Source organism: Podarcis vaucheri (assembly GCF_965113315.1).
Source record: "Podarcis vaucheri genome assembly, chromosome: 8".
Taxonomy (NCBI): Eukaryota; Metazoa; Chordata; class Lepidosauria; order Squamata; family Lacertidae; genus Podarcis; species Podarcis vaucheri.
In genome coordinates this window covers 47,423,844-47,448,422 of record NC_138766.1, presented here as the reverse complement: position 1 = coordinate 47,448,422, position 24,579 = coordinate 47,423,844, and the positions used below count along the sequence as shown (strand labels likewise).

Here is a 24,579-nt window from a genome sequence, read left to right as displayed (position 1 = left end):
TTCCAGCTGGATTTTGTCTTTTGGGTTTCTGAGGATATTGGCTATTTTTTGGTTGGTGCAGAAGGCTGTTTTGATATTGTGTTTATGGAGGATTTTGCTGATTTTGTCTGTAGTGCCCTTGATATAAGGAAGGAGGGCCATGCCATTGTTTTCTTCTGTGTCTTGGTTTTTGGGGGGTGTTTCTTTTTGGATTAGCTTCGTAACCCTGTTTTTCTGGTATCCATTGGCGATTAACACATTTGAGAGATTCTGTAACTCAGTTGTCAAGTGGTCTTTGTCAGCCAGGCGTTTGGTTCTGGAGATGAGAGTCTTGGCTACGGAGTTTATTTGTGCAGGGTGGTGGTGTGATTGTGCATGTAAGTAGCGGTTGGTGTGTGTTTTTTTCTGGTAGATAGTGTGTCCTAGGGAGCCATCAGGTTTTTTGTAGATTAGGACGTCAAGAAAGGGGAGTTGGTTGTTGTCTTCTATTTCCATAGTGAATTGTATTTTGGGGTGTAGGCTGTTGAGATGTGTGAGGAAGCTATCTAGTTTTTCTTTCCCGTGTGGCCAAATTACAAAGGTGTCGTCAACATATCTGAGCCAAAGTTTGGGTTTGTGTTCTGACTTGTCTAAAGCATTGGTTTCAAAGTGTTCCATGTACAAATTTGCGATGACCGGTGAGAGGGGTGATCCCATAGGTGCTCCTTCTATCTGTTTGTATCTTTGTCCATTGTGGATGAAGTACGTGTTGGTTAGGCAGTGGTTGGTCAGGTCCAGGATGTATTTGGGGGGGTTGTATTTGTTTTGAATGGCTGTCAAGGCTTCATTAATGGGCACTTGAGTGAAGAGAGATACAACATCGAAGCTCACAAGTAGGTCATCGGGATGTAGGTATTGCTTCTTTATTGTTTCTATGAACTGGAAGGAGTTAGTAACGTGTGAAGCGATGGATTCTGCATAGGGCTGAAGTTGCTTAGCGAGAAATTTAGCGAGATTTTGTAGAGGTGAGCCTATGGAGCTGACTATTGGTCTGAGTGGTGTTCCTTCTTTGTGTATCTTGGGGAGACCGTAGAGTTTGGGGCATCTGGAAGATTTTTCTCTGGGGATGATTCTTAGCTGGATTTCTTCACTGATAGGAGAGGCTTTTATTTTGGATTTGGTGGTTTTTTCCAGATAGGTGGTGGGATCTGTTTTTATAGGTTGGTAGGTAGGGTCTTGGAGTAGATTTGATAGTTTTGCTTGGTAGTCCGATGTGTTCATCACAACAGTGGCGTTGCCTTTGTCTGCTGGGAGAATGATTATGTTGTTGTCTTTCCTCAGGTTGGTGAGTGCTTTCTGTTCTTCTTTGTGTAAATTGCTTCTGGGTGGTTTGCTGGAGCAAAGGATGTTGGTGACTTCAAGTCTGATTTTATTGGCTTCATCTGGGTCGATTTTGGTCAGGCTAGCTTCGACTCCGCATATGATGTTTTCCGTGGGGATGCGTCTGGGGGCGACTGCAAAGTTGAAACCTTTGGAGAGTACTTTGGTTTCAGTTGGGGTGAGGATCCTGTCTGATATGTTATGTACTGTTTGTTTCATGGGTTGTTGTGGAGGGTGGCTGGGTTTCTGGCGTTTCTCTAGTTTGTAGAGTTTGTTGGTGTGTCTGTCTGTCTTATGTGAGGTCTCAGTTTCAGCTCTCCAGACGGCTAGTTGTTTGCATTTGTCCCAGAGTGCAGGGTGGATTTTGTTACATAGTTTGAGGTGAAGAGTGAGCAGATCTTTGTTGGTTTGGTTTAGTAGGTATCTTTTCTTATGTATTTCGTTTCTGATTAGGGATAGTTCAGTTCGTTTCAGGATCCTTTCGGTAGCTGGGGTTTTAGAGTGGAATTTAAGTTGGAAGCATGTGGGAGTTAAGTTGTTGTCTCGGCAGTTGCGTAGGAACAGGAGATCACATAAGATGGTGGCTCTTCGGATTTCTAGTTTCTCGTAGGTTCTTGTCAGCTGGAAGGTTTCCTCCCCGTAGAGGTGAGAATATCTCCATAAACACAATATCAAAACAGCCTTCTGCACCAACCAAAAAATAGCCAATATCCTCAGAAACCCAAAAGACAAAATCCAGCTGGAAAACCAAGGGGTCTATGAAATACCCTGCAAAGTCTGCCCAGCCACGTACATTGGACAAACAAACAGACGAATAAATGCACGTATCGCAGAACACAAGAATGCCGTCAAAAAAGAAGAAAAAACTTCCTCTCTTTTCCAACACATGAAAGAAACAGGACACGAAATTAATTTTGCAGATTCCAAATTGCTCTTTAACATGGAACATCACCACAAGAGAATAATCATGGAAGCCATCGAGATAGAGAAACACCCTCACAACATGAACAAGCGTGACGACACGTCCCGCCTGCCAGACATCTGGAAATTAGCCCTCCCCACAAAAACCGACACCAGAACCAGAGGCACACAGAACGCCGTCACCAATCAACCACACCAGACCCAAACCCAGACCCTCTCCACAGACATATTACAGACTCCATCCAGTAGCCAAACTATAGTGGCACCTCCGGATGCTGCACCCCCCTGCAATCCCTACACAGATCTGGCTGGCACAAGGCACAAAACCACAGCTCGCCCCTATACACGAAGCCAAGCCAGAGCACAACTAAATGCAGCACAGCCATCTTCTCAGAAAAACTCTTCACAAGCTCAAGAGGTCAAGACACAAAAGCTTTAGCAACTAATCTACACTTAATGACCCACCCAGTGGTATTCAGAATATCACTCATGAAATCACTCAAGATATCCCTCAAGTAATTAAGGAACAAAAGAAGAAGAGGCACACTAATCTAGGAACTTCCTCTCTGCCCAGAACGTTGGAGGCTATACACCACACCCCTCAACAGTATTTATAGGAACTCAAACACCAGATTCTGCTCTGTTCCAGTAACAAGAAGCCGAAAGCACCAGCCTGAAGATGACGAGTGAGACCTCGTCGAAACGTCGCACAGACACCCCGACTCTTACACGGGAAGACACCCGAAGACACCAAAACCTGCATATATATATATATATATATATATATATATATATATATATATATATATTTGTCTAATTCCTTCACTTGCAGCAATTACAATATTTTGAAAGCTACCTGTGTTTCTCAGATAATTTAACAAGTATGCCATTATTATATTTCCTTACAAGTGTAATTGCAATCATTTTAATTATATTTAATTATAATTCTACACATTTTAAACTCCAAAATGTCAAGTGATTTTGAAATTATAAATAATTTAATTATGCCATTAAATCTGACTGCTTTATTGCACTGGGTTCATTATTGAGCAACTGCAGCAGCTGAGCAGCCAAGGTGTCCTGTACTTTCGTAGTGCAACCATGCACATACATGCCTCCTCAGAAATAAGCTGCAATGAAATAGATTGGGACTATAACATTCTATCATTATAAAGCAGGGGTCAGCAAACTTTTTCAGCAGGAGCTGGTCCACTGTCCCTCAGACCTTGTGGGGAGCCAGGCTTTTTGGGGGGAGGGGGAAATGAACGAATCCCTATGCCCCACAAATAACCCAGAGATGCATTTTAAATAAAAACACACATTCTACTCATGTAAAAAAACACCAAGGAGACCCCACAAATAACCCAGAGATGCATTTTAAATAAAAGAGCACATTCTACTCAGGTAAAAACACGCTGATTCCCGGACTGTCCATGGGCCAGATTTAGAAGGCGATTGGGCCAGATCCGATGTTATAAAGCATAGATTTGATTCCATGCAAAACTGATAGAATGGTGGCAATAGTGAAAAGGGGATAGCAAAAAGTAAACTTTCCTACCTTTACAGTGCATAATTATGGGAGTGACGATTATAGCACTGGTGTGTGTGCCACAGTTTGCGGTTTAAAGAATGCAAAGTAGAACTTGATCTTGCACGTGTAGTATTTGATAGTGTGCATGTTGAGAGATCAAACATGGATTCTAGTCCCTGCCACTTCTCTCCTGTCTGAGTGCATTAATTACAGGACTTTGGGGAAAGAAAATGTTCCAGGAAGCATGAAAAGAAACTAATGTACCAGATTGGATTAGTTATCAGGACAGAGATGCCACCTACTTTGGCTCCTTAATTGGAATATGTCTTGAGTTTGTCTGCTGGATGTTTTAAACTTCAGTGTAAGTGTTTTGTCAGCTTCAAAAATGTATCTCGTTAAATCATTACCTGGCTAGCAATTACTTCAGCACTTCATGTACAACAAAAGAGGGTGGTATTTATTTATTTAAATAAGGTGGATACAGTTAATGGAAATGTAGAGAACACAATCTTTTGAAGAAAAACATTATGCCATACCTGTTGACCTAATAGTGAATGTATTGAGTAGAGTCAATTTTATATACACTGGTGAATTATTTATTTATTTTGCAGCAAACCATTTACACAAAGCAGTGATGATGAACCTTTGTGCCCCCCAAGCATAGAGATCTTTCAAAGCTTACCCCCCCCAAGCCATTAAATGTGCCCAGCTTCCCCCTGGCACCAGCAGAAATGAATTTTTCCCCCTGTCAGCAAAGCATTATGTTCTGCAAGCATAAGGGGCTATAGGAGTGGTTTTATCTCAGCAAGTGGTTGTAACTCAACAGCAGGAGGCTTTGATGCTAAGGACACTGTCATTGAAGTATACAGTGTATTTAGGACACTTAAAATAAGCGTAGCATTAGCAACTCTAATTAAATTATGTTATTACCCACCTCAATTACAGCAGTTAAAATCTATGGCAATATATATTCAACATTTAAACACTAAATTATAGTGCTTTATGGTTGTTTTGGGTTACAACAATAGTAGGTAGAATATGATAACAACAAATATGAGTCATGAGTTGGATCCTGCAGTTCATACGCAGGCAATATACTCATTGATCTCAACAGGATACTTGCTTGCGTAAAAGCTACAGGATCAAACTCATTATGAGCAGTGAGTCACCCCAGGATTGTAAAACCAATCAGTATATAAGAAGGAAAGGATATTCAAAAACTATTTTTCATATCAGAATATTTCTAGTGGATGCATAGAGCATTTCTTGATATGATGCCAACTTGACAAAATGTTGCAAGCTGACAAACAACTTATCAGTTCCATATAGAGCTAGGCAATTTCTCCTTGGGTTAACTTAGGAAAAAAATTAAGGAGTATCATTTTTTCCCTGAGCCAATATGAGTGGCACAATGGGTCAGTGCATCTGCCTGTTAACCAGAAGGTTGGTGGTTTGAGCCCAGTCATGGACAGCTTTGGGCAGGATTCTTGCATGGCAGGAGGTTGAACTAGATGACGCTCAGGGTATATAAATGAATGAATATAAGAATAGGCACACACAAACAAAACAGACAGCTGAAAAATGTACCATGTAATTCTGCACACTCTCTAATGAGAATGGAGATTGCATTTTTCCCTGAATTACTTTACAAATATTTTAGAACCTGTTATATCATTAAGCATCTAACAGCTTACTGATTTAAATCAGATTTGTAAAGTCATCATCTTAAATTTATAATTGCCAAAACCTGCTACTGTTGCACCACAAAATTAAGAAAATGTAAGTAGTTGCTTGCAGATTGACAGTACTTTATATGCAGGACAAAGCTAATGTAATTTTAGAAATATAACTTTTAAAATAGCAAATTCTATCATGATAGCCATGTGAACAGCAAAACAACGGAATGTTTAAGTTGCTACAGGACTGTTCTTCTTCTTAATATAACAGCACACTTATAAGACATCAAAAAATCAATGATAATATGTGATTGATTACCTTGCAGTTCCTTTGTGTGACTATCCAAAGGAAATAATTTGCTTACAGTGGCATTGTGCTTGGTTGTTGCTTATGCCTTCACTTCTTGCTAAGCGGTTCCCACTGCTAAGATAGAAAACAAGTGTAGAATAGGGTTTCCAGGGACAGTCCCCAGATTTGCAAATCTGTCCCTGGACAAATTCCGTCCCCGGAATGTCCCCAGATTTGCAAATCTGTCCCCAGGAAACGTGGCAGTGGCAGCCTCAGCAGCCTGGTAGCGCAGTTGGCTCTGGCTGGCTTCAGGAGCTGCTCACTACCACCGCCACTACCAAAGGGGAACCAGGGACATCTGGCGGTACAGATCTCCTTCCCCCTCCCCCCTTTGTTTTGACAGATCGGGGGAGGCTCGGGAGTCACAGGTGGGCAGGCGCTGCTCAGGAGGGGAATAAGGCACATGGTTTCTCTGCAAGGCAAGGTGCAAAGCCCTTCTTTTGCACCCTGTGAAACATAAATGCACAGAGTTTTTTTTAAAAAAAACCTGGGCAACAGCTGCCCGCCCATGATTCCCAAGCCTCCCCCAATCTGTCAAAGCAAAGGGGGCAGGGGGCAGGAGATCGGAGGAGGCTCAGGAGTTACAGGTGGGCAGCTGTTGTCCAGTTTTTATAAAAATCTGTGCATTTATGTTTCACAGGGTGCAAAAGAAGGGCTTTGCACCTTTTTACAATATGCATGTGTGCTTGGGCCCAGGGTCTTTTGCCTCACCATCCCCACTACTGACTCCCTGTTGCTACTCAGCTTAAAAAAAAAGTGTCACTGGATTCATTGGAAAAAAAATCTGGTAACCATAGTGTAGAACTCAGGGCCTAACCACATGTTAATTGTGTGGTTTGCAGTTCATGTCAGGAGATTTAAATAATCTAATCCTAGATGCCCACACCCAACCCCCAATTTCCATCAGGAGTGTAGTTCAGAGGGAACTTTTTTCTATTATTAATTACAGTAAGAGAAGGGGGATTTCCTCTGGGAGCGTGTCTGGGTAGGGTGGCCATTTATAATCACCCCCAGAGGAAGACAGCCTGCATAAATCGAATATAGTAATGTATGTGATGTCTCCTTCTCCCACTCCTCTCCTGGCCATATGTTTTATTAGGGTCTTTTTATTATTATTGAAAAAAACATAATTAAATGTTAGCCCTTCCCCAACATAATTTGGAAGAAATTGGCCATGGGTGGGTTGACTGGTGTCCTTCCAGATTTGAGCCACAGGCTGCATCAAGGGGCTGTGCACAACCCTAGCCAGTTTGTTCAGCCTTGATGTTAATGTCTCATGGACTGGAAAACACAACTTTCTTCACTTATTGATATATGGCTGTCGATTTATTTTAGATTGACATGAACTGTGATCCTGCAACCTGGCAGGATTGGCAGGGGAGAAAGAAAGGGCTCTCCCTTACACTTCCTGCAAATGCATCAACATTAATGATAATATACTATTCCAATTTTTTATGCTCAGCCTATGGTACACATGGGTTTGTCAAATTTTATAAAAATTTAATGGAGACACCATAAAATATTGATAGTACCACAGAAAGCCCCCAAGACCCACATGTTTAATTAATCAGGCATTCAAATAAATAGATAAAGCCACATTAAGATAAATTTAGATAAAACCACGTTTACAGAAGAACATGGTGGAAGTCGTCATGGACCCAGATAATGAACAGACTATATTTTTAAATGATGGGTGTTTTACTGCAGCATACATACAAGACTGTGTCTATACACAGAAAGCTCTGTTCAGCCTTTAATATGAAAACTGCTGCCACTGTTGCACAATATATGAACATGTCATACAATCAGACACTCATATACTTTTAAAATGCTTGATACGAAAAGAAGGTGAGGTTTATCTTTAAAAGAATGGCAGATTCCTCTCTAACATTAATAAAACTTGCAGCTTTCTGTTACACATTTTCATAGGTTTATTAGTTTATGTAAAGGTAAAGGTAAAGGTACTCCTGCCCGTACGGGCCAGTCTTGCCAGACTCTAGGGTTGCACGCTCATCTCACTCTAGAGGCCGGGAGCCAGCGCTGTCCGCAGACACTTCCGGGTCACGTGGCCAGCGTGACGAAGCTGCTCTGGCAAGCCAGCACCAGCGCAGCACATGGAAACCCCGTTTACCTTCCCACTATAAAGCAGTACCTATTTATCTACTTGCACTTAAGGGTGCTTTCGAACTGCTAGGTTGGCAGGCGCTGGGACCGAGCAGCGGGAGCGCACCCCGCCGCAGGGATTCAAACCGCCGACCATGTGATCGGCAAGTCCTAGGCGCTGAGGTTTTACTCACAGCGCCACCCGCGTCCCTATTAGTTTATGTAGTATTTCCTTATGAAATTTGCATGTGGAAATGTGGAAGACATTCTAAATAAACATGCCTGCGTGAATTTTTCAAATAAATCAAGTTACTATGTAGGCTGAAATGTCAATATGTTTTTGTTTGAGATTACTTTCCATTTCTGTTTCTTTCTCTGCTATACATGTATGTTTGTATACAAAATTTGTCTCTTTAAAAAATGGCTATAATTGGAGTAGGTGTGAGGATGCTATTAATTCCACACTTAAATGCTGCTGTCTAGTCTCAAAGATTCAAATTTTTTCATCTTGTGACATCAAGAAATGAAAGTGGTGTTTAAGCACCATCATACTTTAAGCATGATCATATTTTTCTACTTCTGATTTTTCTGCACTGGTTACTTTTTCCATGTTGCATTCAGTGTAAGCATATGCTATTACTTAAAATGTTTCATTCTTTTGTTCTTACTTATTTTTCATCTTTGGTCTCTACATACTTGCCTTCTTGAACTTAGTTTCTGCTGTTTCTTTGGTTGCATTCAGACATAACTCTGATTTCTTTGGTTGCATTCAGACATAACTATGATTTATTATTACAATAACAGGTTTAGCCCGCTCGCCCTGGGCTTATACATTCTCCCCTCCCCTCTTTCAACATAGCTGCAAGTAGGTTGAAGTTTCTGCTTCTAGTTTAGATTAACCACAGTTTAGCGGTTGTCTAATCCCTAAACTGTAGTTAATGTCAACTATGGTTAGTGAAAATTCATTTAAAATTCTTTGAAACTGGCTTGTTGGTGAAGTGAAGGACATGAGGCAGGAGTTGATAATGCAGGTGAGCTGTACACAAGCAAGCTGCCAGCTAGCTCTGTGGATGCTCCTTTTATTGACACAAAATGCAAACCCAGGCAGATACATTTTGGGCTGTGACCTTTACACATCTTCCAGTCCCAAGATTGTGGGGTGGTACAAAGTTATTTTGGCACCTGTTTCCACCGCGTAATTTTCCCGTTCCACAATGTATGGCGAAAGAGACAAAGGTCTCAGAGACAAAGATCACAGACAGGACACGGCAGACTACTGAGATCGCAAAAGGTTAGACAGAGGGCAAGATGTTCAGACAGCTGTGGGCTTATCTGTGAGGGGGAGTGTGCTCCGCACCCCAAGGTGCACACAGCTGAGGCTGTCCGCGGGCGGGAGTGTGCTCCACAACCCAGCGATCATTCCTGCAGATTCCATTAACCGTAGTTGAGATTGATCAATTTGTCCGTCTATGGAAAACACAGGAAGCTGTGGTTGTTTAGTAATAATAATAATAATAATAATAATAATAATAATAATAATAATAATATTAAAAACCAACCCCAGGAGCAAAATCTTCCATGTTGGAAGAGAGGGGAAAGCCTGGGTTGAAGTTAGACTTACTCTTGCAACACTAATTTACTGTATGTTTGTACATTATATCCAATCCAGACCTCTCCTTTTGTTTCTTCTACTTCCTCTTATTGCTCCGTATTCATGGAATTTGTAGCTAGCTGATATTTGTTTAGCTAGTTCTCTTCAATTGCTTGAAAAATTCCTCATCTATTTATGCTAAGCCTATACTGAAGCTGCTGTTGTTTAATTTAGCATTAATCTTATCAGCATCTGGTTTTTAATTATTTTTCATTTTCTTCTTGCCTAGAAGACTACAAGCCTATCTGGGTAGCACATTAAAACAAGATCTAAGATATAATTGAAAAGTTTTTGAGAACAGCATACACAAAATCACAAGCTTATTGGCTGCGAGTCCTGGATGACGTGCTTCCTGCCTTGCAGGCCTTTTCTACCTGGTCTGGGGCCCTTATTGACTCCAGCTACCAAAGCTGAGGCTTCCGAACAAACTCTTTGGCTAAGGTATTGTTTGGGGGTTTTGCTGGGGTTTCCTTTTTGCTGTTATTGATATTATTGTTTTGTGTCTTTTAAAATATGTGGATTTATGTGGAAATGGTTCATTTTGATGTTTTATTTATTGTTTATGACTACTCTTGTTAAATTTTGAATTAAGTCCCCTCCCCATGTTGTAAGCGGCCTTGAACATGGATTTAACTATGGAAAGGTGGCTTACAAATAATATTTTGTAAGGATGGATAGACAGCAATTCAACAGAAGCCATCAAGATAACTCTGGTTTGCAAGTTGCTGTGCGAGAATTGCACATTGTATCTTATTTAACCTTTTGTTTCCCTTAATCCCAACAACATGTGAACTTGTGCAGTGGTGGAGGAAATTAGAATTGGTCAATTAATGTCAAAAATCCATATTTGAGGTCTAAAACTTCATTGTAAACAGCTTTATTTTATTTTAGTTTTGCTTGGTTGTGTCCTATACAAGCCATTTCCTTTGTGGATTAACAGACATCACCCCTTTCCTGTTTTCCATTGTGAGCTAGAGTGTGTGTATGCATGTTCAGTTTCCTGTGGAAGAATCTTCTCTCACGCAGGGACTCAGGTCACGTATTAACAGAAAGGGCAGTGACTTCCCTACTTGCTGTGGTCAACAGGGATTTGCTCATGTCCAAACCTGGGTTGATTATTTCCTCTTCAGCTGAGCCATTTCTTATTTTTAAAAGGCAGAGACAGGAGGGATGAAAATAGAGAGAGCTCCATTATATGTCAGAGAGAAATTCAACCCCAGGCTAGAGTGTCCAGAAAACCACAAATCAATTTCCTCCTCCTCCTGGTCTTTGTCGTCTAACGGCATGTGCTTGCAGCCATCTTTATCATCGAGAGAAAAGGACTGTTTCCCCCAGTATATTGATGGACTCACCTGGTCTGATAAACAATGTAGGTTAGGTATAGAAAAGTCTTGCATTGTTAGTATTTTCCTTGCAACCTTTTATTCCTATCTGTTTTTAAAAGATTCAGTGGGTGGGTGTAGCTATCCCCTCCTGCCTGCTTGTGACTAACACTGCCTTGCCCGCTAGCCCATTCAAAGAAAAAGCCAGGTGCCACCCAGTTGTAGCTCCCTTTCCCTCCCAGCTCCAGCTGTGGGAAGAGTGGACTCGATGGAACAATGGCAACAGATGGTGGCAGCTACTGGAATAAGGCTGGGTTATGTTTCAGTGCAATTTAGGCTGCTTTCTGGCTGTCACTGTTTTGTGGGAGGGATTCAGTTGCATGCTGGGAAGTACACATTGTGCAACTGCTGTGAGTTTTGTGGTCATGTGCAGAGAATTCATTTCCAAAAATATTAGCAAACATTTTGCAGTAAGGAAAGAGACAGGATACTGCACTGGAAAGTGTGGGATAACGACATAGTATAACCTCCCCACAAAACAAATAGGAATGAATACTTAATGAATAGTAGATGCCATATAACCTCCCCGAAAGTTTATGGTGGGGGGAAATCAGGTTGTTTGAAAGTGACCTTAGAGAAGGCTAGTTGCCAACTGCACAAAATGTTGTCTGGTGGGGCTTTAGTAAACAAGACTACAATACAATCAGGCCACCATGGCTTTAAAAACAAAACAAAACAAAACAAAACAAAACAAATGCATACAGACTGTTCTTCAGGCATTTCCCAAGCAGAATTAACCATGGAAAAATGGCATGCAATACATTTATACTGTTAAAATGCATCATCATCACCTGACATGAATCAGCCTATAGCCTGTGACTACTCCCTAAAGCAAAAATTATAAATACTGTACAGACCTCTCATTTAGATTACATTTTAAGGAAATGTACATTTTAAGGAAATACTAATAGCCAGGCTTCTTCTTATCTTGTCTTTCTCTTGCTATCTTAAGCATAATTAGTAAACAAAGCGTAACTTAACAGAAAGTAACATTCTACCAACAAATCCAAACCATTATATTTTAAGAGCATTTGTTGTGATTATTTTCTTTTTTATACCTCATATTAATTATTTCACAAGACTCTCTCTCTCTTTCTCTGTCTCTCTCTGGGTGGGTGTGAGAGAGAGAGATTTATTGGGGCTGAATCCAGTCAGGGAGGAGATTTTTTCCACAGTGCTGTTTTCCCAGTATAAATCCACTCATCATTCCAAGCTAGGAGTTGCCCCATATTGTGCCTGTATGCTTTTCCTTCAGAAGGTAAACAGCAGCTTCTGTGGTCAATTTGGCTTACGAAAATGGCACAGGGGAAAACCTTAACTCCCACCTCTCCTGTATTCCCTCTTTAAGCTTTAAGAAAATCAGATCTGCTCATAGATCTCCCATTGCCTTTTCTAGTTTGACATTCAGTATGTGCACAAATAGTGAGTTGGCTTGAAATATATAATAGCCAGTAAATTTGTTTGCTTCCATTTTCTGTATTAATATATAGCATACTGATCTGGGGTACTGTTGGGTCCAGTTTATGTCCTAGTTATGCAGTAGCAAGAAAGGACTATCACTCTTCTTTACTAAAGAAAGCTACCGACTGTAGGGTTCTGCCTCAGATCATTAATTAATACAGAAACAAAGTTGTAAATCTCAGCTAGACAATGAAACTAGAATGGGCCACATGCAGAAAGTGAAATATGCAATAAAACAGCAGGTATAAAAAGGAAATATCTGTGCTAATTAGCGTACCACTTTTGGGCCGCGGGTGGCGCTGTGGGTAAAACCTCAGCGCCTACGACTTGCCGATTGTCAGGTCGGCGGTTCAAATCCCCGTGGCGGGGTGCGCTCCCGTTGCTCGGTCCCAGTGCCTGCCAACCTAGCAGTTCGAAAGCACCCCCGGGTGCAAGTAGATAAATAGGGACCGCTTACTAGCGGGAAGGTAAACGCCGTTTCCGTGTGCTGCGCTGGCTCACCAGATGCAGCTTGTCACGCTGGCCATGTGACCCGGAAGTGCCTTCGGACAGTGCTGGCCCCCGGCCTCTTAAGCGAGATGGGCGTGCAACCCCAGAGCCGGACACGACTGGCCCGTACGGGCAGGGGTACCTTTACCTTTACTTTGGGCCAGCGCGTTAAATTTAAAGCACAAAGCTTTTCATAAAAAGAGGCTAAACTCAGTGGTTTGTGGATCTGGGGGTTTACTCTCCATTTGCAGTATTCATATCATTGATATTTAAAGCTGTCGGGTCTCTCACATAAAGTTAAGGTGCCACAGCATATTTTAAGAAATGTAATGTGGATGTATTCTGTGATTTACTTAGCCAATGGTTTCCTTCATTATTTCTCATTCACACTTGATTACTGGCCATGCTGGCTAGGGCTGATGGAAGTTTGAAAACATCTGTAGGCCATCACATTGGCTACTTCTGGTTTAGTCCAAGGCAATTGTTAAGACTTCGTGGGCATAATTTTACTTTATGCAATATAGGGCATAATCTGTAATTTTCAGTTTCACCAAAATGCTATCATGATGATATTGATGCTGTTTGTTACAAAGCAGAGGAGATAAATCCTGCAGTGTTTAATTTTTGAAATTCTGATAAATAGATTGTGTGGTGGTCTCTGAAAACACTGGGGATCCCACGTCTTGCGGCAAACATGCAACAAAAATCTATTCAATCTGTTGAATATGTTTGCCCAGGATTCACTTTCCTAAAACTTAACTGCTGCAAGTAGTCAGAAAAAGAAGCAGTTTTCAAATATTCACCATCATGAATTGCAAAGTGCATATTGCAAAAGAGCCCAAATTATTAACAGACATGTTGTTAATGGAGAACATCCCCCAACAAATAATATTCCAATGACTCAGAGATCAAAAGCTTTTCAATTACTAATGTGCAATTTATGATAATGCAGAGTTACTATATTTATTTGCATACTCTTCAGCCTATAAAAGTCAAACACTATGCACATTATAAATCATTTCCTGAAAGTTATTCTAGATGCAGAGACAGAAATGCCCCTTCCATTGAATCATTCCTTGAGACAGCTTCATATAAGATTATAAATGAGCCTGAATAAAAGCAGAATCCTCAAAGTAATATTTGTTCTATTCCTGGAGGTTATCACAAAGATAAACTATCCATGTCTGGTGCAAATGATATCACTTCTTGGTACTGATTTCGCTGACAGTGTATACATTTTTAAAAATGTCATGGGAAGAATGTGGAAGAAGAGTGAATCTCCTGCATGTGCTCAAAAATAGCAATGTGCTCAAGATAAGTGTTGCAGTGTGTGGGCCTAAGATTGTGACAAGAATAATGTGTAGTTTAGTATCTTTTACTAGACCACCTATAGATGCAGCAGTAAGCTCTGCAAATGTTTCCAACTTACCAGTTGGATGTTAAGGACAGTTGATGTTAAGGACAGTGTGCAGCAAAAGGTGTACAATTCTAAACAAAAGAGTATTAGAACACAGGAGGGAGCTGTCTTACATCAAATCAGGCTATTTATTCATCAATACAGTGGTGCCCCGCAAGACGAATGCCTCGCAAGACGGAAAACTCGCTAGACGAAAGAGTTTTCCGTTTTGGAGGTGCTTCGCAAAACGAATCTCCTATGGGCTTGCTTCGCAAGACGAAAATGTATTGCGAGTTCCTGCGGGTTTTTCCCTCCCCCCCCCTTTTTCTAAGACGCTAAGCCACTTATCAGCTGATCTGATAAGCCGATAAGCCACTAAAAGCCGCTAATAGCGCTAATAGCGCTAATCCGTCAATGGGCTTGCTTCGCAAGACGAAAAAACCGCTAGACGAAGAGAATCACAGAACGGATTCTTTTCGTCTTGCGAGGCACCACTGTACCTGTTTCTCTGGCAGATGGCTTCCCCATCACCAGTACAGTGGTACATCAGGTTACATATACTTCAGGTTACATACGCTTCAGGTTACACACTCCACTAAGCCAGAAATAGTGCTTCAGGTTAAGAACTTTGCTTCAGGATAAGAACAGAAATCTTTTTCCGGTGGCGCGGCAGCGGCAGGAGGCCCCATTAGCTAAAGTGGTGCTTCAGGTTAAGAACAGTTTCAGGTTAAGAACGGACCTCCGGAACAAATTAAGTACTTAACCCAAGGTACCACTGTAATGCCTAAACAAAAATTTGCAACATAGTCAACTAAAAATAATCAACAGGAACTATCTGTTTTCAATCTCAACTGTGAAAGAAGTCTGCAATTTTCCTTATCATGCATCAACTAGCAGCTTTGCATATGTGGAGATGTATATACATGATGCAGTCATATATACACGTTTACTCAGAAGTAAGTTCTATTGTTGCCAGTGGAGCTTATGCCTATACAGTGGCGTAGCGTGGGGGGTGCAGGGGGGCCGGCCGCACCGGGCGCAACATCTGGGGGTTAGGGGGCGCAAATCCACGGGTTAGGGGGCGCAAATCCACGGGTTAGGGGGCGCAAATTACTTGCCTTGCCCCGGGTGCTGACAACCCACGCTACGCCACTGTGCCTATATGCATTACATGGAGACTAAGCCTCACTAAAAACAGCAGAACATACTTCTGAGTAGATATATATATTGTTATAGATTTGGGGAGGAACCCTCCCAAACCCTAGAAATTAATAGAAGGTAGAATTTTGATTATTTGGAGTATTAAAGGGAAGATTGCAGGCCAGCAGGAAAATACAGACTTAGCTCCCTTTCCAAGCCAGTTGCTCACCTGGAACAGAGGCATTCACAGAGGCAAAAGGTATTGATGGCCCATCTAAGAGGAATCCTTGGGCCTGGGCAGACAGAGGTTGCCAAGGTGATGGGCGTGTGTGACAGGAGAAGAGTGTCTTCCGCAAGGTGTGCTGGGAAGAAGGCAGAGAACAAAGGTTGAGATCCATCTTTAGCAGGCTGACTGAAGGCTGGTTGGGAGAGATGCCTTTGACTCCAATGCTGCACTGCTGTGGGGAACAAGCCCCTCTTGAAATCATGAAGCTGTAAGATCTGTACTCCCTCCATGCAGACTGAAGGTGTAAATATGTGAACAAATCATATTTCTTAAAGCTGTGGCAGTCTCCGCCGCATCTTCAATTCTCCAAAGGAGAACAGATCCTGGGTGAGTGCTTTGGCAGAGAATGGTGGTAGCACCCAACTTTTGTAAACAGATGATTACATGATTAATTCTGTTTCTACCACTAAGCAGTCTGGTGGACTTACTGAACTGTAGGGATAAATCCTTCATAGGCAGCTTGCTGGATATGTGAAGAAATAAATCTAAGGCATTAAAAGGAGGTTTTGGGACCTCGCTTAGCTCAGATAGGCAATTTAATCAAAGCAATGTATTAGCATTTCTAGTTGCTAGGGAATGGCACCTCTGTACATCTGACTACAAGCTGCTGACTGAGGCGAGAGGCATATTAGGGAGAGGTTAATATGATTCCATCCATCTTTCATTAAAAGGTGAAGCTATTTGTACTCTTGTGCCCAATGACAATAATTCAGACACTGCTCTGGATGGTACCTCTCAGGCTCAGGACTTTGATGTCTCTAATTATTTGATAAATGCATAGACCAGTTAATAGCCAAGTGCCGTTTCAGTCGCTATGCAAATAAAAGTGGACACAGGTTGAGTCATTATTTAATCTGGGTGAAACATTGATATGGTCACTGATGGCTAATCTACTTTTGCAGCTAAATTTATAGTTTAATAATAATTATTCAACATTACATTATCAGGCAGCACTCTGAAAAGAAGATGCCTGATGAAAACATAAGAATAGTCCATTACATTATTTTCAGCAATTATTGTGAAATTGCTATCAAAGCAATCATGTATTTATTAGCCTGTGCTAACAGAGACAAAGCTTTGAGATATGAAAGATTCTGACAGTCTCATCGTAAAGGATGCTTTCGATGCAGTTTGTGCTGCAAAAACTAAGCTTATTTCCTTCAAAAGGATTCTCCAACCCTCATTCAGCTTTGCTTCACTTGCCCTAGCAAAATCTGTGAGCCAATGAATAGGATATTGTGTAAAAGTTCAACAACAAATTCCATGCCTGTCTGTTCTGATAAGTTGGGGCTAAGCTATATACTGTACGTACAGCTGCTTGAGGTGAGCCTGGAGCTGGCAACTGTATAGTTGCAAAAAGAGAGAGAGAGAGAGAGGGGAGGAGGAGGAGGAGGAGGAGGCAGGAATGAGCAAGCCAAGAAGTCAAGGCCAAAAGACAATTCCATCAGGGCCAAAGGACAAACCAGGAGGCAAGATGAAGGACCAATAAACAGATACAGGCACAGACAAATGTTCCTGAAGTCATGTTTCTAGGGCAAGGCTGAATTAGAAGGATCCATTAGGCATCCTGAATGAGCAGAGTCAGTTCAGGGCCTGAGAGTCCAGTACTTCATTGCCTATGTAAGTGGCTTCACCCTGCAGTTTGATGCCTCATTGAACAAGGCAGCAGCACCTAACTCCAAAGCCTATTTGAGTCTCAGCAGCTCCTGCCAGGCATCTGCACTTGAGCCATGCAGGTGAGGAGAACTTGGGGGTAGTGGCCATACTGGAACTGTGGTGGAGGTCAGGTGCTTTCACCAATGTAGGAGTGCATATGGACATCCCCATCTGAAAAAGAGGGTACAAATTTGCATATGACATAAAAGTATGGGCAATTTTATGCAAATTTGTATCTTTTGCAGGTGCAGCAGAGGGCCCAATCCACATACTGTTTACTAAGCCCAACAAAATCCTGTAGGCACCCCAAGTAGAGCCACAATCTATGGGTGCATAGCAACAAAAAATACCTGCCCAGAACTGTTTTCTGCCAAACTAAGATGTTTTGCAGAAATATATTAATTCTTCATGTGCTCCAAAGGAAGCCCTATGAAATACCTTCCTGCTGTTTGTCAATCGTACGGAAGTCTTTCTCAGGTAATTAACGCTGCTGGTGAACAGACAGCCTGGATGATATTGCAAAGAATTAACAGATTTTTTATTACCTTGGGGTAGAAGCTACTTCTGAATCTTTCTAAAGGGGAAGATGGACAGTGATAATGAAAGTAGCCAAAGGGAAATTTGGAGCTTATTAAGCAATTCCCTCTTCAGCAAATGCCATAGAATATCTTAATATTCACGTCAGAAAAGCAAGCAGCTTTTTGAGAAGTACTGAGCTGATCCTCTCTCAGGAGAAGCTTTCACACATTTGACCCTTCTCCATATAATAAACCAGAAATTTTAGAGGGATACAGGGAGGAATAGCACTGAACCTTCTGGCAGCGGCGTAGCGTGAGTTCTCAGCACCCGGGGCAACGCAAGTAATTTGCGCCCCCTAACCCGGGGCAAGGCAAGTAATTTGCGCCCCCCCCTAACCCGTGAGTTGCCGCTGGCGCTGCCGCCCAAATGACGCCGCTTGCCCGGAGGAGGGGGGGGCAGAGAGGCGAGGAAAATGCAACTGCCCAGCAGCTGCAGCAGCACCGGCGGAGGCGGGGCTGTGAAAAGGGGCTGCCTGGCGCATCCTCTGCGGCGAGCGCTGAGAGCCGCTGCCTGCCGGGCACAGCTCGTCGGTTCCGTGAGACATGCGGCTCCGCTACAGCCTGCGCCCGAGGCTCTTCGGCGACTCCGGAGGCAGCGAGCACGCCCCCCCAGATGTTGCGCCCGGTGCGGCCGGCACCCCTGGCACCCCCCACGCTACGCCACTGCCTTCTGGAAAACATATCTAGACATTCTATTTCAGAACAAAATACAATAAACACCCTTGCTGATGCTTCTGAGAGCTCAGCCACCATGTGGCAATGCTCCTAACACAACATGAGCATGGGACTGTAAATGCTCAAGCACAGTTGGTCAAAACTGAGAACAACATTGTCAAGAAACACACTGATATTCCACAGTTTTGATCTTACAATGACAGTTCTGATTAGTTTATAATTATGATTTTTAGCCTGCAAAATTGTTCCTTTACAAATCAACTAACAAAACAGAACCTGGGGAAGTGAGGTTCTTGTTGCATTTGATAATTCCCAGTTCCAACATCTCATCTCAGTCTTCACCTTATTCTTCTTATTTTATTAATTCATTGCTTGCAATATTTATACCGTGCTCAGCAGCGAAGGTAGTTTGTACGTCAAAGATTAAAAATCACAACAAAGGTCTGTGAAGAACTTTGATCACAAAAAGCCTCATCCAGGAAACCTTCACACAGACCAGAGCTTTGATGGACCACTGAGCTACTCCACATATATAACTTATCTGCTATGGTGATGAAAGAGCACCTTCTTTTTCCATACAGATGAATTTCCCTCTGCTCCTAATATTTAAATCTAGGAGGACATCCACTCAGTTAGAAGCTCTATACTCACTAGGGCACATACAGAGCTTTAGATCAGAGCCACAATATGCTTAATAAGTACAGTGGTACCTCGGGTTAAGTACTTAATTCGTTCTGGAGGTCCGTTCTTAACCTGAAACTGTTCTTAACCTGAAGCACCACTTTAGTTAATGGGGCCTCCTGCTGCTGCCGCACCGCCGGATCACAATTTCTGTTCTCATCCTGAAGCAAAGTTCTTAACCTCAAGCACTATTTCTGGGTTAACAGAGTCTGTAACTTGAAGCGTACATAACCCGAGGTACCACTGTAGTATTATCAACTGATTAGAGAGGTGGCGTAAGGTCAAATTTATTAACTGTGACACTTCAGGCAAAAGTTATGCCCAGCATTAAAGCTGAAAGTCGTGTCTTCCCCCCTGTCTTCCTTTTGCTGGGTATTCAACTCCCCATCCCATCTCGTTTTCACCCCCACGCTGAAGCTAGAGCCAGCCCACCCATGAGTCAGGGTGAAGCACTCACCTCAGGCAGCAGGTGGAGTAGTTTCGGCTACATAAATGTGAACACTCAGTATTAGTATGTAGGTAGTAGTGCTCCCATATTTCACCCCTCCACAAACAGCTTGAAAATTGCTGATGGCCTTAGTGGACCACTTAATATTATTTTCTTCCTGTTGTAGCAATTGTAATGCTCTGTGCTAGATGCTGTATGATTTTAAATTGTACTTATATTTAAATTGTATTTAAATTGCTTGTTGTTCTTATTTCTTATGTTGCAGTTCTTATGTTTCTTATGTTGCATTTAATTGTACTGCATACAATAACATGCAGAGTAAGAAATAAATGAAGCAATGAAAATACAATTAAAAATAAGTAAGAATACTTAATAAAGACATTCCACAGACCACTTGAATGAAGCTCGTGGACCTCAGCTAATATTTTATGTGCCAGGAGCCACATTGACTCATGGTCAACCCAGTGGCAAACTTTGAGCTCTCAAATTTCAGTGGCGCCCTGGGTGACAGCAAAATTCCGCCTTTCTCACTCCATTCTACAGCATTGTTGTGGCGCTTAGTGCAGCCAAACCGGTCGCACTACCCTAAACCTGCCTCTGGTCAACCCTCTAGGTGTGGCTGAAGAGTAAAAGTGGGTGTGGTGAAAATTGACATTTCAAATTGATTGACATCCTATATCCTTTTAAATTTTTCTTTGGGGGGGGGTTATTGGGTTGTTGTTTTTATTTTGATTATCTATATTGTGGTTTTATATTTTAATTTGTTCTGTGAACCATCCTGAGATCTCCGTGTATAGGGCAGTATATACCGTAAATTCGACTAATAATAATAAAAAGAAAATGTGGGAAAGGTGGGTGCTGATGGCCAGACAATCAGGAATGTCTACAGAATCTACAGCAACTTGACATGAGCCAACAGTGTGACACGGCAGCTAAAAAAGCCAATGCAATTCTGGGCTGCATCAATAGGAGTATAGCATCTAGACCAAGGGAAGTAATAGCGCCACTGTATTCTGCTCTGGTCAGACCTCACCTGGAGTACTGTGTCCAGTTCTGGGCACCACAGTTCAAGAAGGACACTGACAAACTGGAACGTGTCCAGAGGAGGGCAACCAAAATGGTCAAAGGCCTGGAAATGATGCCTTATGAGGAACGGCTAAGGGAGCTGGGCATGTTTAGCCTGGAGAAGAGGAGGTTAAGGGGTGATATGATAGTCATGTTCAAATATATAAAAGGATGTCACATAGAGGAGGGAGAAAGGTTGTTTTCTGCTGCTCCAGAGAAGCGGACACGGAGCAATGGATCCAAACTACAAGAAAGAAGATTCCACCTAAACATTAGGAAGAACTTCCTGACAGTAAGAGCTGTTCGACAGTGGAATTTGCTGCCAAGGAGTGTGGTGGAGTCTCCTACTTTGGAGGTCTTTAAGCAGAGGCTTGACAACCATATGTCAGGAGTGCTCTGATGGTGTTTCCTGCTTGGCAGGGGGTTGGACTCAATGGCCCTTGTGGTTTCTTCCAACTCTATGATTCTAACTACTGACTTCTCTTATCAAAATAAATGTGTGACAGCCCCCCTTTTAATCAAAGGAAAATAAATAAACTGCTGGGCCCCAGGAACTTCTGCCTTTATTTATTTATATGATTTATAAGATAATTAGGTGCCTTGTCTTAATGCATACTACACAGCCTGCAGAGTCCTAATGAGACTTTTATAATGTGCCTAGATCAGTGCAAAGATCTGCATTGCAAATTTAAAATCTTTTTAAAAGTCGAAAACATTTGTGAATGGACATTAATTTAAATATAGTACACATATGTGTCAGCATATCCGCATGCTTTTAACAGAACTAGTGTTTCTAAATTAATTTGACATGATTGTCAATCTCACTGTATTCAATCCTGCAGCTTTTAGGTCAGCTGAGAAACCTATATACTCATCATTTGGACTGCTAAATTTGAGAAGTACATAATCTATAACTCAGTTTTCCCAAAATGGCACATCACTGAGAGCTCAGAGTTGTAGATTTAAATTTTAACTGGAACATTGGCAGTACAAGCAGAAAATCAAATTCTACACAATAGCTCAATTCTTGACCCTATCTATAACCTCTTCTGCTTATTACCAAGCTGAGAGGAGGGGGAAGAGTGCTATATAACATTTAGTAATGGAACTGTAACCACTGCAAATATAATTTGATTAGCCATACTTGAAACACCTCCAATTTCTTGCTGTAGCTGCAAAGTCTGCCAGTCTTTTAAGGTATATTCCAGAGAAATGAAAAGCAGCATTATAAAAAAAAAAACTGGGGCTACTTGTGAAAATTAAGAACAACAAAAGGACTGTGGATACCGCCAATATTTATTTCAAGTTAGTGGATACTAAGGGACTCTACCCTGATATCAAAGACCATATGGAATGAGAGAACTCAATGGGTGAGGATAAGAGGGGCAGAAAACAAGCAAATCATTGTTATAGGCATATAAATGAAAAGGAGTCCAAGGCCTTGCATCTGAGAGGAGAGCATTTTGTTCTCTTACAGGAAAATCATCCATGCAGTCAACTGCGTGTATAAAAAATAAACTTGGTAGAGATTCCTTGAGTCCAATATACTGTACATTGCATTCATTTGATGCAATCCAATGACTTTCAGTAAGCTAGAGAGTCAGCTGCTGGAGGTCCCATGGCCAAATCTGGCTCCCAATGGCATGCCACTTTACCCTCATCCACTTGCTCATGCAGGGTAAAGAAATGACCAACAAGCCATTTGGAGGGAATGAAGGTTGAAGATGTATGACCAGCTTCAATAAAATGAGTCCTATTGGATCATTCCCAATGGATCCTTGAGTCCATCAACGGTTGGTTGGTTGGTTGGTTGGTTGGTTGGTTGGTTGGTTGGTTGCCTGCTTGCTTGCTTGCTTGCTTGCTTGCTTGCTTGGTTAGTTAGTTAGTTAAAAACATTTTAAGGTTGCTATTCTGAAGAAATGCCCATCCAAAGTGGCTTACAATAAAAGCAGAAGATAAAAAAGTACAACATTTAAAACTAAAAACCTAACGCTACACTTTTTCTTCTTCAAAGAACTAGGGAGAGCATAACTGAGAAGGACCACGACCTAGCTAATGAACATCACACCTGGAAGGCCAGCTGGAAAAAAGTGAACAATGGACTACGTTTGGCTCAATAGGTCACATATTGCAAAGGTCAGCTATGAATAAATATATGACACCAGTCATGTCTTTATTCAAGGATCTTTGGTATATCCTTAATAATTCCCCCAATTTCTCTCTCAATATGTTGTAAGCTGGGGGAGCTGAGATGGCAAAGGTTGGATTTCTAAGCTCTCCCTGCAAAAAAAGCCATGCAAGATATAATGAGTAGGTCTTGTTCTCTGCATGAAATAATATAATTGCTGGGGAAAGATTAATGGCACCATATGTCTTCAAGTAGTAGTTCAAGCCGTATTTTTAAAGAACACAAAATATTAATGTCCCTGCTTTTCATATAATATGTAGTGCTTATAAACTCAGCATCTTTTAAAATGTTATTTCTTCAAACACCTGTGCAAAATATACAGAAGACATTAAAGGGAATATTCCTTAACGCAGCATTTATTGAACGCTCTATGTGATTAATCAGGAGCACAGCAAGGTAGCTAAGCACCTAGGAAGTACTCCTTTCCCCCACTTCAAAGCCCATGTGCCGATATTAAGTATGTAACATTGACATTTTCAACAGACAGCTACATGATTTAGGGCCTAACATCTAGTAAAAATCAAATGATCTAGCAACCTACCACTGCAATCAGTTCACTTTACATGAGCATATGTCTTTATTCACAGTAGACATTCATAGATTGGGCTATGTGTGTATGAGTCAGTTTTCAAAAAGGGAACTTACAGTGCGCAGGTTTGCTCAGAAGTAAGTCACGCTGTAAGGTCCATATAGTTAAAGCTATGGTTTTCCCAGTAGTGATGTATAGAAGTGAGAGCTGGACCATAAAGAAGGCTGATCGCCGTAGAATTGATGATTTTGAATTATGGTGCTGGAGGAGACTCTTGAGAGTCCCATGGACTGCAAGAAGATCAAACGTATCCATTCTTAAAGAAATCAGCCCTGAGTGCTCACTGGAATGACAGATCGTGAAGCTGAGGCTCCAATACTTTGGCCACCTCATGAGAAGAGAAGACTCCCTGGAAAAGACCCTGGTGTTGGGAAAGATGGAGGGCACAAGGAGAAAGGGACGACAGAGGACGAGATGGTTGGATAGTGTTCTCGAAGCTACGAACATAAGTTTGACCAAACTGCGGGAGGCAGTGGAAGACAGGAGTTCCTGGCATGCTCTGGTCCATGGGGTCACGAAGAGTCGGACACAACTAAACAACCAAACAACAACAAAGTCACGCTGTGGACAGATCCACACCATACAACAAAAGTACATCCTGTTGACATTTTAAAGCGCATGACTTCTCCCAAAGGACCTGGGGAACTTTAGTTTGTTAAGGGAGTTGGGAATTGTAGCCCAGTGGGGGGAAACTACAGTTCCCATGGGTCTTTGTGGGGAAACTGTGTGCTTTAAATGTACGCTTGCCTGCTTACTTGCATGTTGTGTGATGGGGCTCTGAGAAGGCAATTGTTAGCAATGTTCTCTTCCTACTATCTTTGTCCTGAGGATGTGCACCTTTTATCAACGTATACGTCAACGCTTTGTAACCTGTCAGCAAGTAAGACAATATATGCTCATGATGGCATGATGTAAGCAACATGGATAAAAATATTTCCTGGGCACCCACGCTGTACCTTCTTACTGCAGTCTGAAT

The 24,579-nt window shown here is 41.8% G+C and overlaps 1 long non-coding RNA gene across 1 annotated transcript in view; it reads left to right on the top strand.

The window, feature by feature from the left end:
• The first annotated feature begins 9,856 nt into the window (after positions 1-9,856).
• The window catches only part of LOC309539876, a 28,800-nt gene continuing 14,077 nt past the window's right edge, over positions 9,857-24,579 (top strand). The window contains exons 1-2 of the long non-coding RNA XR_014223019.1: positions 9,857-10,010; positions 22,841-22,962. This is a non-coding gene — a long non-coding RNA (uncharacterized lncRNA). The remainder of the gene's footprint in view (positions 10,011-22,840; positions 22,963-24,579) is intronic.